Below are 14,326 nucleotides of genomic sequence, written 5' to 3' on the forward strand. Positions count from 1 at the left end.
TGGGGGAAGGGGCAGAGAGAAGGAGAGACAGAATCCCAAGCAGGCTGTGCACCAACAGCACAGAGCTCAGTGCAGGGCTCAAACTTACGAACTGCAAGATCATGACCCGAGCCAGGATCAAGACTTGGGCGCTTAACCGACTGAGCCACCCAGGTGCCCCAAGGTGGGGAATTTCTTGACACGTGTGCACTTAAAGATCATGTATTTTCATGAGTCGTATGTGTATTTAGGATGTTAAATCTCCACCCTGGGTGTGATTTTTAGTATTATAATGAGGGAGAAAGTTGGTGAAAGGTCAGCAGTGAGGTCCATCATGGCACAGACTGGTTTGACTCAGTCTTTGCCAGTCTTTGTAGTAAGCATCTTCCTTTCAGTAAGCATCTCCCCTCCGCATTTCTGCAAGATGTACTATTCAAGAGGCACAGAGTTTTAGCTTTTCTTTTTTTTTTTCCTTCCTTATGGAGGCAACCAAAGAACCCCAGATTTAGCAGTCAGGGTTGAGGGGACCCAAGTCCAGTCCCTCCTTCATCTCAATCCCCACTCCAAGTGTTGTGACCTCCTTATTCTTATGGAAAAGAGGCCAAAGGTCTCATCCTCAGAAACTGCTTCCTGCTGAGTGGGGCCTCTTGTCCCTGTCCTGCCCTGGAGGTGTCTTGCTGACTGTTCTAATGATTTATAAGCACTGGGCTCATCCTCTACTGGTGCAGGTTGGAACCCTTCCACCACCATTAGCTTGACTTGGAATTGTTGAAGCCTAGAAGACACAAAGTCAACCAGGAGGTTAAAAACACAGGACCCACAAAGTGACAGCAATAAAATGGCCACCAAAGGCCCAAGAAAAGGCAAGAACCAAGTCAACATTTGGGAGGTCCCCTTTAATGGAGTCCCAGGTGGTTTGGGCAGTGGGGTTGTTAAAATTATGTTGCCTGCTGGAGGATGACGTCAGCCTTCTGTTCCACCTGTCAAGAAACATTAATGAAACAAGATGTATCTACAACAGCACCTATTCCTCCTTATTCAGCTGGGACATAATCCAAGGCTAATTTGTGATCTAAGATGCTTGAAGTCAGAGAGTCTAATGATTTTTGTATGAGTTTAAAACCCTGTCCTGTTTCAGCCACCACTGTGGACACGGTGGCTGTAACTTTGTTGTAAATTATTTCCCCAGCTAGTCCTATCCAGGAACCAACCAAGGTGATTAATTTGGTAATCAGTAGACCTACTGTTTGTCTGGACCTTTTTGGTGACAGATGAATTACATAGTTGTCAGGGAGTCCATTCCTTCGTCCAGCTGTTCACATAATCATATGCCCTTGGGGTCCTTTCATCATCCCCACAGAGTAACAGGTGCTAAGACTGTCTATATACGAGCTATTGTGACAGTTTCTCTGAATGTTACCTCAAGTTGTCTAGCTTAGGCCAACAACAAACATTAAAAGAGAGTTAGAACTAGAATCTAACTTCCACAAAGGTGTTATTGAAACATAATTTTTTCTCTCTAAAGCCACTCTCATTTCCATCAAGGATAGCCAAATAAAGATGAACCTATTTGAAAAATAAGTTCAGTCCTAATAAACTTGGCCTGATTATTTACATAAGCATACTGATTATGTAAGTTTGCTTATATATATGTATATAAATATAAATATATATTTACATATATATTTATATGTAAATATATATATATACATATATATAATATATATGTATATTTTGTTTGCTGGAACTTTTTATAAGGAATTTCCAATTAAACTTTTAATAGCCTTTCAAGGCCAGAAACCAGTCCAAATACTTGCTGTCAGATTTGCCTTCAATACGTATAGATTTGGGTGAGTTACTTTTCTCAAGGTCTCCAAAATCTGAGGTTCCTGCACTTGCACTTTACTCACCTGGCAAAGCTGCTGGGAACTCTGTAAGCAAGGTGTCAGGCTAACATTTCCAAGGGGCTTTATTGGCTCCATAAAGTCAACCTTCATTCCTTACAGCTGTCTGGTCACATCTGAGTCTATGAATGTCTCTCTCAAATAATGACATTCCAGTCAAAGCCTTGGTTGTATAACCAGTGTTTCCAATCGTGCCCTGTTACGAGGAGAACAGATTCTTATTGAACTTATGTAAATAATTATAATTGCCACGTAAGAAAGAATACTCACTGAGAGCTTATGAATTCTGGAGGGTTCAGGTAGAGAGAAAAGATAAATGTTTCAGTTTGTTTACAAAGGAATATTTTATCAAATATCTGTAAGTAATAGATGTCATAAGAGAAAAATTTCCTTAAATCTGAAAGAGCAAACATTAGATAACGAGCAGTGTTTCCAATAAGTCATAATAACTATAATATTTTTCAGTTCACTTAGTCCCATGGTATTAATTCCTATTTTGTGTGAATGCAGCTTTTCCCTTAGTTCCAGAAATTCTTACCCAGTTTAGCTTTATGATCTTGAAGATACCACAAATTTGTATTTGTAAAAAGTTCTTTTTATGAATCTTCTTGAAGCTGGAACACATTTGCAAGAACATCAGAATGTAACTGTAAATGGCAGAACTCAAAAATGGGCATGGTTAAAAATCCAATGAGAGTCCCTTATAAAACAGTTGACAAGAAAATTTGGTTATTTTTGTGATGCACAGCATTTTAATAATTAGAATTTTAAGTGATAACGTTGTTCCAGAACATATTAAAATTTTAGGAATTTTATATACTTTCTGGAACATTTACTCACAGCATTTACTCACACAATAGAGCCTCAGATTTATCACTGTTTGTGCACACTTCTCGTGTAACAACACACCAAATAGACAAGCCTAATTAGTTAAAAAGCCTTTAATTTAGAATTTGCATTTTGGGGAAGTTTGTTATAAACCTCAGAAGGTTCTAAAGAACATACCTAAATAGGATCATAGATTATTATAAAACAATATTTAATTATTCAACCAAGGTGGCAACAGAAGATTACAAAGGCAAATATATAGGGTTATATAGTTGTTAGCAAAAGTTAGCTCCTTTATTTTTTTTTTTAACTTTATTTTGAGAGAGAGAGAAAGCATGAGTCGGGGAGGGGCAAAGAGAGAGGTAGAGAGAATACCAAGAATACTGTCAGTGCAGAGCCCAACACAGGGCTTGAACCCATGAACCGTGAGATCATGACCTGAGCCGAGGTTGGGTGCTTAACTGACTGAGCCACACAGGCACCCTGAAAGTTAGCTCCTTTAATGTTGAGAGGATTTAGTTTTCTTAAGTAATCAAGGCCCTGATAAAACCAAATATAGAAATCTTGTTTTTTTCTGGGCAGATAAAGGACAACAAAAAACTTTGTTTATAATTTATCAAGAGCAGACCAACAATCCAGGAAAACTTTGCTTTTTTCATAGAGGGAAAAACCAAATTTCAATCTTATATTAGTGTACTTTTAAGACTCCTCCATCCCAGTTTTTGTTCTGAACATTCATAAATTTTTTTTTCCAGAGATTCCCTTTTGCAAACCTACAACTTTTCTTTTTCATTCAGATTTTGCCCTAAGTTTTTTTTGTCTCTAACCAGTCTCATTTCAGGACATGATGACTTTTTTTTCCCTCAACAAAAATGTATTTTTATTCCCCATACTTTATCTTACCAAAAACATATCTCTAACATCCCTTGATTGAGTACAAGAGATGTTTTCCTTATTATTTCTAGTAGTCTCAATTACATTTATCAGTATTTTTCATGCTTAGAAACCTTAATTTCTAGTAGAAACTGAGTAGTAAGCAATTGTGAACTGTTATACTAGTATTCTTTAAAGATTTTTTTTAACATTTATTTATTTATTTTGAAAGAGAGAGTGCACAAGCAGGGGCAGGGCAGAGAGAGTGTGTATGTATGAGTGGGAGAGGGGCAGAGAGAGAGGGAGAGAGAGAGAATCTCAAGCAGGCTCCACACTGTCAGAACAGAGCCCAATGTGAGCTCCAGCCCATGAACAGTGAGATCCTGAACTGAAATCAAGAGTCAGACACTCAACCAGATAAGCCACCCAGGTACCCCCCCCCCCCACCGTGTTCTGTAGATTGGCACATTTATGAATATATTTCATAATTTCTAAAACCATATTTCCTCATAGTACAGTCTTTTAATAAAGCATAAAACGTATTTATTAACAAACCCAAACTGATCTTTAGTTTTCTTATAATAAGACAGTGTAGGTAAACCTGTGTTTAGTATTTAATGTTTCATTTTATCTTATTTGGAAAAGGCTTAGATATCCAATGAGTTTGAACCAATTTATCATTTAATTACCTAGCAAAACTTCAAGGCTACTAAAGATTTTGAAAGCTATAAACCTTTTTATATGTTTAACCCACTTGTTCTTAAAATTACCCATGTGAACTGCATGTGACAAAATCAACAATCATTTTAAGTCATTGTTGAGACATTGCAACAGATACAACACAAATTTAGCTCATAAATTCAGGTAGAGTAAAAGCTGATATCTGTATTATATTTGATCTTGATAACTCTAAAACTCATGTCTATTTTAATGAAACCAACAACCTTGAAGTAGCTTTCATATTGAATATGTTGCACCTGTGTCTACCAAAAAGTTGATTGGGGCACCTGGCTGGCTCAGTGAGTGGAGCATGGGACTCTTGACGTCAGTGTTGCAAGTTCGAGCCCCATATTGGGCTCTGAACATTTTCATTCAGATTACTTGAGATTACTTGAGAATAAAACCTTAAAAAAAAAAAAAGTCAATTCCTTCCCCACTGTCAGTTTTATCTGGAGCTCCAGTGGGGAAATCTGAAGTGGGCCACTGAAGTCCAGGGGAGTCTTTGGACCCCTTCATGCTGATTTGGGAGGTGCTTCAGTTTGAACCTCATAAGGAAGTAGCCCGACAGCTTGGGGTGCTTTTTGCTCCTTGATAGTGAGGGTAGGGGGAGCAGGAGCTGCTGGTGTTGACGGCCCCAAGGATCATATAGGAGCAGCCCAGGTGGAGGTACAGGAACAGGAGGAGGGGGGAGGTAGAGGCAGAGGTGGCAGGGGCACCCCTGGCAAGGCCAGAGGCAGATTCAAAGTTTGGACTAACACTTTTCCATCTGTTTCCTATCTCTCCCTCCTGCGAAACAGGCATTTCCCCTGGTTGCTTTTCAGCCCTTTCGAGGAGCTGGAGGAGCGGGCTGTGGGTTGGACTTTGGTTCTGGTGCCTGGGCTTGGGGCGGTGGATTTAGGGTGTCCAGTGTCTGCCTGTTTCCCTCCTCCTCTTCCTCATTCCGACTTTTGGGAAGGGGGTCAGGTGTCTTATTAGATTTTTGTCCACACTTGTCTCTCTGGTCCGTCAGTCGGGTCACTTCCCCTGAAGCATCTTTATTTTTATTTGTTTTTTTTTTTAATTTTAAAAGAAGTATTTTTAGAAGTGGTCACAGTGCCCCAGGCTCAGGGTATAGGATCTGGGGTGCGGCCCCTCTGTGCACAGGTGGAAGCCCGGGGCCTGAGCTCCCCTGCTTGGGTAGCAATAATGATGCAATGAAGCATCTTTATCATGGGGGAGCTTAAAAGCCTGAATGTAGGGAATCTCATCTCCTGTATTTGATCTCTGACAGAGTAACTCCGGTTGCGAGACGGTGTGATAATTTAACGATCCATTTAGTGGCCATCTTTTTACTGAGCTCAAAACATACATAGGCTCAGCAGTGTCACGATAAAATAGATTTTCCCTTTAGATACAGGATCACAACTGTAAGTGTGCCTATCAGACAGAATTCGCCCCAGCAGGCTGAGATGTGTGGAAACTAAATCCTCCCACCCTTATGCAGGCTACAGAAACAGACGAGGTCCGTCTCAGGTCTCCCTTCTTTGGGGAGAGAGGTACAGAGTCTGTTCCCACTCAGTTCTCTTTGGAGCTGAATGATTTAGACTCTCATATTATTAGCCAGAAAATTTACACAAGCCTTCTATTAAAACATCAATTTGTATAATGCCAAAATAAAACAAATAATCCATCAACTCCTTTAGGTTATTCCCACCTAGAGAACACTACCGGTAACCATCAACAGCTGGAATCGAAGTCAGAATCATCAACTCAAATTGAGGAGGTCCGGGTATCAGGAGAAGTCCCCCGATACACCTGTGAGGTGCTGAGAAACTGCAGTGGCACAAGGGGCCGGTGCTGGCACGGAGCAGCCGGGGTCCAGGCGACCCCCAGGTGTTCTCAGGTGAGTTGCTCTGATGTCCTGCCAGCTGTGCCAGGAAATGTCAATGCAAAATGAACAAACCTTTTTAAAATTTTTAAAAAGGAAAAGAGTGAGTTGAGCCCAAGCTAGTACGGCTGTCCAGGATACACAGTCTTCACAAAGAAGAGAGTGCTCTGGGGAAGGAACATTTGGTGCAGGGTTATATGGTTTTTTCACATAAAGATTACAAATTATTATGACAAAGAGCATTCTAGAAAATTCTAGACTTTCTCTCGTGGTTTTAGTATGTGCAAGGCTGAATGACTTTAAAAAAAAATTTTTTTTTTAATGTTTATTTCTTTTTGAGACAGTGAGAGAGTGTGAGCTAGGGAAGGGGCAGAGAGAGAGGGAGACAGGCTCCAGGCTCCGAGCTGTCAGCACAGAGCCTGACATGGGGCTCGAACTCACAAACTGTGAGATCGTGACCTGAGGCGAGGTCGGACGCTTAACCCACTGAACCAGCCTGGCGCCCCAAGGCTGAATGACTTTTCAATATTATGGGAACCAGGAAGGTTTTTTATCTTTATGTTTGGAATGCTTTTTGGTGATTTTTTAAAAAAATAAAGCAGATGTAAAATGTGGGCTCAGGGCAGGGAGAGGTCCCATGCTTTGAGATTTGGTTGAATCATTTTGTCCCTGATAAATGTTAAAGTAATGCTTTCCTGGGAGCCCACGTATTATTTAGGGGGTCTTCACAGAGGCAACAATGATATCTAAGTAGGCAACAAATTCTAGCGGCGAGGCCACAGAGAAGCCCACACTGTTCCTCCTCCCACAGATGGGGACAGAGGCTCGAGAAGTGTGTGCCCTGTTGTGGTTGAGCCATGTTCGCCTTCAGTCCAGGTGTCTGCAGTGGCCCTCTTTGCCTGTTGAGGGCAGAGTTTGGTCCCCAATGCTCTTAAGGGGCCAGTGTGGGGCTGCCCTGGGCTTGAGTTGGGTCAGACCAGATGCCTCCTCAGCCCATCTGCCAGAACTGGTCACACTGAACTTCAGGGCGCTCTCCTTGCGTTGCCCCCCTGAGAGGCTTTTACTGATGGGCAGGGCCCGCAGTCAGACCTGACATCTGTCCCCAGTCAGGCTGCTGGGGTTGTGGTGACCCGGAACTACCAGGCTCTCTCTTTGTACTGCTCCTTGTGAGGCTTTTGTTCATAGGCAGGGCCAGCGGTCAGATCAGATGTCTGCACCCAGCCTCTTGCCGGTTACTTTCCCCTGTCCCCAGGGCAGGAGTTGCTTTGGAGTGGCTGGTAGGGAGCCGCTTGCACAAGGAGAAGCTTGTGGTGTCGCTTTGCATGGACTCCCGCCGAGCGGGGCAGTCGGATCGGGAAGTCCACAGGAGAATGCAGGGGCAGGATGTGGTGTTAGCAAGCTAGGTGGTGAGGGTTCACGTTGGTTCCCACAGCTGGCTGTGTGTCTAGGCTGGGGTGAGGGCAGACAGTGCCCACCAGCTCTTTGGTTCTTGGAGAAGCTCCCAAAGATCTCTGCCACTCCAGTGCATGTTTTGAGGTTAGTAAATAAATCTCCTTCCTGTGTACCCCAGGCACTTTTCAAACTGCTGCTTCTTTGGGGGGGATTTTTTTGTTTTGTTTTTTGTTTGTTTGTTTGTTTTATCTTTTGTTGGTGGTGTGTTGTTTTTTTTTTTTAATAATTTATTGTCAAGTTAGCTAATACACAACATAGTCTTGGCTTCAGGAGTAGATTACTGTGATTCATCACTTACATACAACACCCAGTGCTCATCCCAACAAGTGCCCTCCTCAGTGCCCATCACCCATTTCCCCTGCCCCTCAAACCCCCACCCCCATCAACCCTCAGTTTGTTCACTGTATTTAAGATTATTCTGATTTGCCTCCCTCTCTGTAACTTATTTTTCCTTCCCTTCCCCTGTGGTCTTCTGTTAAGTTTCTCAAATTCCACATATGAGTGAAAACCTTTATGACTTTCTCGGACTTATTTCACGTGGCCTTGCTTTCCGGCTTTCCCAGAGACAGCCCACTGATTTTTAAAGTTCTGGTGTTAAGCTTCACTAATTGTACAAACTCGAAGTTAAGCCCCTCTGGTCCTCAAAGCTACATGTTACAGGGATTTGTCTTCCCAGTGTACGTCCCCTGTGTCCAGAGTGCCTGGTGTGGGATCTGTTCCTTTCCCTTTGTGCACACGGTGTGTCCCTCCCATTTGTGATTAGTCTCGTAGGTTGGTTTGCTTTTTAACCGGCTCTGCCCTTCCTACCATTTTGGATGTAGCCTCCTTTCTACAGTTACCTCTGAAGAGCCATTCTGCCAGTCCTTGGGTCATTTTCTGGGTCAGTTACACGAGTGTGGGTGGTGTATCTGTGGACAAGGTTAACCTAGGATCCTCCTCCACCGTCTTCCCTGGAGTGTATTTTTGTGGATTGTGTAAGACACTGGTCCAGCTTCATTCTTTTGCGTGTGGATGTCCAATTTTCCCAACACCATTTATTGAAGAGGCTGTTCTTTCCCCATTGTATATTCTTGGCTCTTTTTTTGTAAATTAATTGACTGTATGTGTGTGGGTTTCTCTATTCTGTTGCATTGATCTATGTGTCTGTTTTTATGCCGATACCACTCTGTTCTGATTGCTGTAGTTTGTAACATAGTCTGAAATTAGGAAGTATGATTCCATCCACTAGCTTTGTTTTTACTTCTGAAGACTTCTTTGGATAATCAGGGTCTTTTGTGGTTACCTACAAATTTTAGGGTTGTTTGTTCTATTTCTGTGAAAAATACCATTGAAATTTTGACCAGGATTTCATTAAATCTATAAATTGCTTTGGATAGTATGGGCACTTAAACAATACTAATTCTTTATTCCATGAGCACAGAATTTCTTTCCATTTATTTATGTCATCTTCAATTGCTTTTATCAATATTTTATATTTTTTAGTGTACAGTTCTCTCACCTCCTTGGTTAATTTATTCCTAGGTATTCTTTGTGACGCAGTTGTAAGTACGATTGTTTTAATTATTCTTTCTGCTACTTTGTTATTAGCATATTGAAATGCAACAGATTTTTCTGTACTGATTTTGTATCCTGTAATTCCACTGAGTTTTTTAGTTTTAACAGATTATTTGGTCATGTCTTTAGGATTTGCTATACATAATATCATGTCATTAACAAATAGTTACAGTTTCGCTTCTTCATTTCTGGTTTGTGGGCCTTTTATTTCTTTTTCTTGCCTAATTTCTCTGGCTAGCATTTCAATACTTTATTGAATAAAAGTGGGGAGAGTGGGTATCCATGTCTAGTTCTTGATGATAGAGGGAAAACTTCCAGCTTTTTACCTTTAAATATCATGTTACTTGCGGGCTTGTCATATATGGTCTCTATTATGTTGAGGTACATTCCCTCTATACCCACACTGTTGAGAGTTTTTATCAGCGGATGTTGAATTTTGTCAAATGCTTTTTTTTTTTTCATCTTTTGAGATGATTTTGTGATTCTCATCATTTATTTTGTTAGTGTGTTATATTACATTAATTTGTGGATGTTGAACCATCTTTGCATCCCTAGAATAAATCCCACTTGATCTAAGCATATGGTCCTTTTAATGTGTCGTTGAATTTTGTTTACCTATATTTTATGGAGGATTTTTGCATCTATGTTCATCAAGTATATTGGCCTGTGATTTTCTTGTGGTATATATCAGGATAATGCTGGCCTCATAAAATGAATTGGGAAGTACTCTTTCCTCTTCTGTTTTTTGGGAGAGTTCTAAAAGAAAGGATTGGCATTATTTGGTAGAATTCACCAGTGAACTTCTCTGGTCCTGGACTTTTGTTTGTTGGGAGGTTTTTGATTATTGCTTCAGTCTCCTTACTAGTTTAGTAAAATTGGTCTGTTTAGATTTTCTGTTTCTTCATGATCCAGTCTTATAGATTGTAGGTTGACAGGAATTTTTCTCATTTCTTCTGGGTTGTTCAGTTTAGAGTATAATTTTCCCAGCGGTCAGTCATGATCCTTTGTATTTCTGTGGCACCAATCTTTTCTTGGTGTGTCTAGCTAAAGATTTACACATTTTGTTTATCATTTCAAAAACTAGCTTACTTTCATTTATCTTTTTCTGTTGCTTTTTTAGTCTTTATTTCACTTATCTTTGCTTTGATCTTTGTTATTTTTTTCTTCTACTAAATTTGGGCCATGCTCCTCTTTTTCTTGTTCTTTGGTGTGTAAAGTTAGGTTTTGCTTTTCTGGATTTTTTCTTGTTTCTTGGGGTAAGCATTTATTGCTGTGAACTTCTCTCCTAGAACTGCTTTTTCTGCATCCTATAAGTTTTGGTATGTTGTATTTTCATCTTCATCAAAACACTTTTTTATTTCTGTTTGGTATTTTTTTGCTCATGGGCTGTTCAGTGGCACGTTGTATGATGTGCATGTATTTGTGAATTTTCCAGTTTTCTTCTTGTAACCAATTTCTTGTTTCATCCATTATAGTAAGAAAAAGAACGCTTGATATGATTTAAATTTTCTTAAATTTATTAAGACTTGTTTCGTGGCCTAATATGTGATCTGTCCTGGAGAATATTCTTTGTGCGCTTGAGACTTGGTTTTTGGATGGAATGTTCTGTATATGTTTGTTACATCCATCTGGCCTAATGTATTTTTTAAAGCCAGTGTTTCCTTATCGATTTTCTGTCTGGACGATCTATCCACTGATGAAATTGGAATGTTAAAGTACTGTAGTATTATTGTATTACTGGTTATTTCTCTCATTATGTTTGTTAATATTTGCTTTCTATATTTTACCATTTTGGGGTGCATAAATATTTACAAATGCTATATCCTCTTGGTGGGTGACCCTTTTATTGTTATATAATGACCTTCTTTGTCTCTTATTACAATCTTTGTTGAAACTATAGCCACCCCAGCTTTCTTTTTAAGGTTTCCTTTTGCATGGGCTATCTTTTTCCATCTCTTCGCTTTTAGTCTGTGTGTGTCCTTCCATCTGAAGTGAATCTGTTGTAAGCAGCATATAGATGGGTCTTTTATCTATTCAGCCACTCTGTGTCTTTTGTACATTTGGCTTTTTTTTTAAACGTTTACTTATTATTGAGAGACAGAGAAAGACAGAACATGAGCGGGGGAGGGGCAGAGACAGGAGGAGACACAGAATCCAAAGCAGGCTCCAGGCCCTGAGCTGTCAGCACAGAGCCTGATGTGGGGCTCGAACTCACAAACTGCGAGATCATGACCTGAACCAAAGTCGGATGCTTAACCGACTGAGCCACCCAGGCACCCCTCTGTGTCTTTTGATTAAAGAATTTAGTTCTTTTATGTTTAAAGTAATTCTTGATATGTATGTACTTAATTGTCACCTTGTCAATTGTCCTCTGGCCGTTTTGTAGTTCTTTTCTTTTTCCCTTATTCTCCTCCCTTGTGATTTGGTGATTTTCTATAATGGCATGCTTGATTCTTTTTCTATCTTTTGTGTATCTACTGTAGGTTTCCGCTTCCTGGTTATTGTGAAGCTTACATGTAACAACTTATAACAGTATGTTTTAAATTGATAAGAACTTAAGTTTGAACATCTTCTAAAGCTCTACATTTTTAACCCCCACCCACCTGTTTTACGTTTTTGTTCACAATTTGTCTTTTTATTTTGTGTATCCCTTAATAAATTATCAGTGTTATAGCTGTCTTTGCTACTTCATGTTTCAGCTTTCATACAAGCTTTGTAAGTGATTAACCCACCACCTTTACAACATTAGACTCTGAATTTTACTATGTATTTACCTTCACCAGTGAGATTTATACTTTTGTATTTTCTCGTTACTAATTAGCACCCTTCATTTTAGCTTCAAGAAATCTCTTTAAAATTTCTTCTAAGGCAGGGCGACTGAGTAGCTCGTTTGGTTGAGTGTCCAACTTTGGCTCAGGTCATGAGCTCACAGTGAGTTTGAGCCCCACATCAGGCTCTCTGCTCTCAGCATGGAGCCCACTTCAGATCTTCTGTTCCCTTCTTTCTCTGCCCCTTCCTCTCTGGTTCTCTCTCTCTCAAAAAGAAAATTAAATTTCTTCTAAAGCTAGTATAGTGTTGATGAACTTCTTTTTGCTTGTCTGGAAGACTCTTTATCTCTCCTTAAATTCTGAATGAAAACACTGTCAGGTATAGTAGGTATTCTTGGCTGGAAGTTTTTTTCTTTCAGCACTTTGAATAACACTCCCTTCTGGTCACCAAAATTCTCCTGAAAAATCTGATCTTACGGAGGAAAATCCCTCTTACATAAGAAATTGGTTTTCTTTTGATGCTTTTAAAATTCTTTCCTTGTCTTTAACTTTTGACATTGTAATTATAATGCGTTTGAGTCTCTTCAGCTTTGTATTTGGAACTCTCAGGGTTTCCTGGATCTGGATTTCTGTTTCTGTCCCCAGCTTAGAGAAATTTTCCGGTAGCTGTTCTTTCTTCAGATGAGCTTTCTGCCCCTTTCTCTTTTCTCCTTCTTCTGGAACCTTTTAATACAAATATTGGTCTGCTTGATGTTATATTTCATAAGTCCTATAAGCTCTCTTTTCTACATTGTTGGGTTTTTTTTTTTTTTCTTATTTTTGCTGCTCTGATTGGCTGAGTTCTGTCTGCCCTGTGTTTGAGTTTTCACGTCCTTTCTTCTTCTTCTTCATCCAGTTTACTGTTGAACCCCTCCGGTTATTTTTCAGTTCATTTATTGTATTCTTTAGCTGTCCCTTGGAGGAGGACCTAAGTCAGCACCTAGATTCAGGCTGATTGTACGTAAATCAGACTGTCAGGCAGCAGCTTTTAAAGTATACAAATATATACAGGCCTATAGGACTGCAAGCATTAGGTCCTGCCAGCTACCTAGGCTGGGCACCCTGAGTGTCAGTCACAAACATTAGGGTGCCAGGCAACTATATGAGCTCCTTTCTGGGAGATACCAGCTATCTGAGGCAAGGCAGATGGAGGGCACAGGGCGGCATCTACTGACTTACCGGCTAAGTACAGCATCTTAGTAGGTCTCTAGACGTATGTCAAACCAAAAGCCAGCCCCTTCGGTTGAAAGCTCCAGGACACGCAAATAGTCCCTTCTCACAGGAAGAATGGGCGTGTGTTTCAGTTTGTATTGTGCCCTGGGGTTTGCAGCAGGCCAGAGACTGCCTGCCCGTTTGTGGCAGTCAGTCGTACGGGATACGGGGATGCCAACCCTGCTGGCCACCAGAGCGGAGCAGTTAAGGGGCATCCGCGAGGTGGTAGCTGCAGAAAACAAAGCAGCAGACGTAAAAATGGGCACCGGACGTTGTACAAGCTCCCCTCTGGGAGATACTGGAGCACGGCAGAAAGAGAACAGAAAGATAGCCGTCTGAGGTCTCCGGAAAGGTTTGCAGTCGGCCCTTAGATGTGTGTTTGATTGCGAGTCTATCCCTCAGACGTAGCCATGGAGATTAGCCAATAGGCCTCTTTCACAGAAAGTTTGGGCTCTTCGGACCGTTGCCTCTTGCTTTGCTCTGGAAATGGTAGACAGTCAAAAACTCTTTCTCTGTTGGTGACAGTCCTGTGTGACTCATTAGCCGGTCGGCCACCACGGCCAGGCGGTCTAGAGATGTCACCTTGCAGCACCTGCAAGAATCGGGGCACCCGATGAGGGTCTGAATTCCTTTCTGGGAGATACTGACAAGCCGGAGTGAGGCAGAGAAAGAGGGCAAGCATGGTGTCCACCAGCCTCCCTTCCCCGAGAGTCCGTCAATGGGCCTCCGGACGTGTGCCAAGCCAGAAGCCTGCCCCTCAGGCCGAAGCTCCAGGACAAGCACAACAGTCCTTTATCACAGGAAGACTGGGCAGATGTTGCCGTGGTGTTAGCTGGCCATGAACTGTCTCTCCAATTGTTACAGTCTTATGGGTCCCCAGAATGCAGGCGCTGCTGGCCCCCAGAGCCAGGTGACCCAAGGGACGTTCACACTGGGTGGCAGTTGCGAAAACGGAGACACCCGGTATAAAACCAATACCAGGTGCATGTAACAGCTCCCCTCTGGGAGATGATGGTGCTCTGGAGGGCAGCGGAGGGAGGGCATAAAGATGATGCCTGCTGGGGGAAGAAAAGAAGGAGCCTGGATTAAAAAGAATTTTTTTTAAAGTGTCTACTGGCCTCCATCCTTGG

At 41.3% G+C, this 14,326-nt stretch overlaps 1 long non-coding RNA gene across 2 annotated transcripts in view; it reads left to right on the top strand.

Moving 5' to 3' along the window:
• LOC106981119 (uncharacterized) overlaps positions 1-14,326 on the top strand; it is a 45,395-nt gene that overhangs the window by 19,327 nt on the left and 11,742 nt on the right. For both annotated transcript variants that reach the window (XR_008291498.1, XR_008291497.1), the window contains exon 2: positions 5,987-6,186. This is a non-coding gene — a long non-coding RNA (uncharacterized LOC106981119). The remainder of the gene's footprint in view (positions 1-5,986; positions 6,187-14,326) is intronic.

This window comes from Acinonyx jubatus, chromosome D3, assembly GCF_027475565.1.
Source record: "Acinonyx jubatus isolate Ajub_Pintada_27869175 chromosome D3, VMU_Ajub_asm_v1.0, whole genome shotgun sequence".
In the NCBI taxonomy this organism is placed as follows: domain Eukaryota; kingdom Metazoa; phylum Chordata; class Mammalia; order Carnivora; family Felidae; genus Acinonyx; species Acinonyx jubatus.